The sequence below is a fragment of the Penaeus japonicus genome, unplaced genomic scaffold, assembly GCF_977035675.1.
Source record: "Penaeus japonicus unplaced genomic scaffold, GWHDUDI00000001_assembly GWHDUDI00000020, whole genome shotgun sequence".
NCBI lineage: Eukaryota > Metazoa > Arthropoda > Malacostraca > Decapoda > Penaeidae > Penaeus > Penaeus japonicus.
The window spans coordinates 11,493,235-11,498,234 of NW_028234422.1; the positions used below are offsets into that span (position 1 = coordinate 11,493,235).

General features: G+C 17.8%; 1 protein-coding gene across 1 annotated transcript in view; it reads left to right on the forward strand.

The window, feature by feature from the left end:
- Nucleotides 1-4,680: 4,680 nt before the first annotated feature.
- LOC122266080 (uncharacterized) overlaps nucleotides 4,681-5,000 on the forward strand; it is a 3,222-nt gene continuing 2,902 nt past the window's right edge. Inside the window, exon 1 of the mRNA XM_043035673.2 lies at nucleotides 4,681-5,000. This exon is cut by the window's right edge and continues 2,902 nt beyond it. The gene's annotated coding sequence lies outside the window, so the exon portion shown is untranslated.

Below are 5,000 nucleotides of genomic sequence, written 5' to 3' on the forward strand. Positions count from 1 at the left end.
ATATTTTTCTTTTACTAAAAAGAAACTATTAATAATTACTATTATAAAACTCATACTCCCATATTTTTCTTCTGCTAAACTTATTAGATTTGTTATACACGTTCTTGCTTACCAGGATCTATTTCCTTGTACACAGGCAACTTGTTATACTATTTCCTTGCAGATTACCTTATGAAGTCACTTACTGTGCGATGGGTTGTAACAGGGAACACGTAGGTAGGAAGAGGATCTCGCCTCATCGTTTCGCCATTGTTGTTAAGTGTTATTTTCCTGGAGAGCGTAAAATGCAGATGGCGAGACTGTCGCCTTCATCTTTTGTCTCTTTCTAGTATTTATATGTATCTATTTTCCAATTAGTTGTATTTATATACTCTAATACTTCGGGCCGTCCTCACAAACACACGCACATACATACATACATTAATTTGTGTGTGTGTGTATATAATATATAGTATGTATATATATATGCATATATTTATATATATATATATATATATTATATATATAATATGTTGTATACTGTCATATATTTATTAATGTATATATATCATATATATATTATTATTTTATATATATATATAATATTTATATTATATATATATATATATGTGTGTGTGTGTGTTTGTGTGTAAATTTTAGCTGTGTATATATATTAATTATTAATATATAATATATAACTTATATATATATAACATCTATATTTTTGAAAAATGTATATTCATTATATTCATATATATGTTGTATATGTTAGTGACATATTATTAATAGACATATATATGTTATATATCCATATATAATATTATTTTAATACATATATATATGGACATTACTCGTTTTATATATATTATATATTATATTATGTATATATCTGTATATATACATATATTGTATATATACCATATATATATTTTATATAATATTATAATAAGTGATATATATATATATATATATATTATATTATATATATATATTATATATATATGAGTACGATATAGGTTTTATGTCGTGTGTTATTGATAATAATATAAAGCATATATGTGTGAGTTGATGTGAGTGTGTGGGTGTGTGTATATATTTTATACAGTATATATATATATATATATATATATATAGTATAAATATATTATATATTTTTATGTTTATATATATATATGTATCTTGATATATGAGTATATACTGTATATATATAGTTATATATATAAGATATATGTATATATATAATATATGTATATATAGTATATGTATATAATAACTTGTATATATTACATATATTATATATATATATTATATATATATACCTTTATATATTATCTATATATATATATATTACATATGTGTGAGTGTGTGTGTGTGTGAGTGTGTGTGAGTGCCGTGTGTGTGTGTGTAAATATATATATGCGCCAGTTATATATATTTACATTTATATATATATTATATATATAATATTTCTATATATGATATATATGGTAACTATATGTATATATAATAATTATATAGATATATATATATAAATATATATATATATATATATATATATCTATATATATTATATATATATATATTATATCATATATATATACATATGTATATGTTGTATATATATATATAAATATATATATCATATCATAATTTAATATATATATATATAAGTTAGATAACCTGTCTATTCGTATATATATATAAGTATATAACCTATATTACCTATAAATATGTGCTTGGCTGTGGCTGTGTGTGGGATGTGTGTGTGTGTAAATGCTGTATGTGTGTGTTGGGATATATATCTTATAATATATTTATATATTATATATTATATTATGAATAAATATTTATGTATATTAAATATATATATATATATGTTATATAATCTTATATATAATTTTTTAATATAAATATATATATATATATTATATATGATGTAGCTATACAACTATACATATATATATATATATATTATTATATATATTTATATATATATATATATATATATATATCTATAATTGTGATAAAATATTCATGTGTGTTATATATAATTTGTATAAATATATAACCTATATATATATTTAGATATATATATGATATACTCTGTACTGTTTTTATAAATATATATATATTAATATAATATATATATGTGTTTGGTTATAGGTGTGTGTGTGGTTGTGTGTGTGTGTGTGTGTGTGATATGTGTGAGATGTATATAATATATATATATATATATATATATATATATAGACGCATTATATATATATACTATATGTATATATATTTACTTTATATATATATAATATATATATATATATATATATATATATATTATTATATATGATATTTTTAAATATACTGTTATATATATATTTATATATATTATACATTATATATATATAAATAGTACATCTGACTATAAATTACATATATATATGTATATTATATATGTATATTATATATATATATAATTCTACTTTATACATATATATTATATATATTATATATATATCTAATATATGTGTATAGTGTGTTGTGTGTGTGTGTGTGTGTGTGTGTGTGTATATGTGTATGTGTGTGGGTGTGGGTGTGTGTGTGTGTGTTGTGTGTGTGTGTGTGTGTGTAAAATATATATATAGTATATTATATGTATAAGTCATTATGCATATTTTATTGATAATATATATAGTATATTATATGTTATATATTATATAATTTATATATGTATATATATATATATATGTGTATATGTTGTGTGTATATGAGGTATGATAATATAAATATCTTTATATCTGTAAATAATATATTAATTGTATTCTGTATATATATATATATATATATATATTATATTATATACTTATATATATATATCAGTATATCTGTATAGATATATTTATATATATGTGGGTATAATATATATGTCTATATCAGAGAATATATATATATATATATTGAATATATATTTATAATGTTAATGTGGTCTGTGTGTGTTTGTGTGCTATTGTGTGTGTGTGTGTGTGTGATGTGTGTGTGTGTGTTGGGTGTATATGTCATATATAATTATTATATATATATAATTATATATACATTTATTAATATTATCCCACATATATAGATTAATATATATATAGTTAATATATATATATATATTTAATGTATCCATAGATTAGATATATATTTATATATGTATATATATTATATATATAATATATTTACTTATATTGATAATTATATATATATATATATATATATAAATATATAATTATATATATATATATAGTCTGAAATACTATATATATACTGTGTGTAGTGTGTGTATGTGTGTGTATAGTTTGTGTGTTTGTGGATGGGTGTGTTGAGTGTGTTGTGTGTGTGTCTGGTGTGTTTGTAAAATAACGAAGTTATATCTGTATATATATATATCTATATATATATATATATGATATATATATTTTTATATGTAATATATACAATATAGAGTATATATATTTATATATATAATATATATATATATAGGTATTATATATATTTATATATATATATGTATATATATATATGTATGTTATATCTTATATATAATTAGATGTTTGATATATATGCTATAAATATATATTTTTCATATATATATATATAATATAAATACACCATTAAATTATATATTATTTATATATATAATATATATGAATATATATATATATATTATTATATATATAAATATATGTAGATATATATATATATGATAATTAGATTTAGTATATTATATATATCATATATATATATATATATATATACATGTATATATATATGAATTTATATCACACAATCACTCATACTCACTAAATATATATATAATTAACTATGTATATACATATTTATATAAATATATATATATATATATATATATAAATATATATTAATATATAAATATATATATATATATTGATATATACTGTACATGTGCTTACCGAGTGTATAATACTGTATATGTATATTGATAGATATATATTTGTATATATTACATAGTTTATATATATATATATTATATATATATATTATATATATCATATATGTATATATATTGTGCGTGTACTAATATATATATATATAAACATGTTGAATATATATGTATATAGATTATATATAAATATTAAAAAATTTATATTTATATATTATTTATATTATATATATTTATTTGTGTGTTGTATGTGTGTAATATAATATTGTGTATATATATATATATATATATATATATATACAGATTAGATAATATATATAAAATATAATTTATATTTGATATTTAAATAATGTGTTTTATATTGTATATTTATATATAATATTATATATATATATATATATTTGTTAGAAAATGTTGTATATATATAGTATAATATTATATATAGGTGTTTATTTGATATATATCTTATGTTAATCGGTGGTTATATATATACATCTTTATATAGATATTTAGTATATATATATATATATATATATATATATATATGTATATATTTTAGTAAAATATTCAAAATTATTTAGTTTCCCAGAAAAGTTTTCTCCGTTTTCTTCAAAGGCTTTTACAACTTGACAAAAGAATTTTTTGCTGTAATTGAAGCAGTAACTCATGGAATAATATTTGCAAATGTGTAATAGAATAACATATATGCTCAGGTGTGTTTCGTAGTCAAACATCGAATCAAGAAATCCTTTACTTTTATTTACTGAAGAAACTAATGGTCTGTTCAAGACAATTATATCTCGTTATCTATGAAAGTTGGCAAAGCCACAAGTTCAGAAAGCTATGAGCCAGCGTCTAAAAATTTAGTTCCATTATTTCAATACATACATGCATTTTTAAATTGCTTTTAAAAAAGTGGGAAAAGAAGGAAAAATAGCAACTTCTGAAACAAATTAAAAATATATATAAATAGCACAGAGTAGTAATGACGACAAAAACAACAACATTCTGGCTAATATCACCTGTTACAATAATACTTTTTTAAAACAATAACAAGAATAGCTGC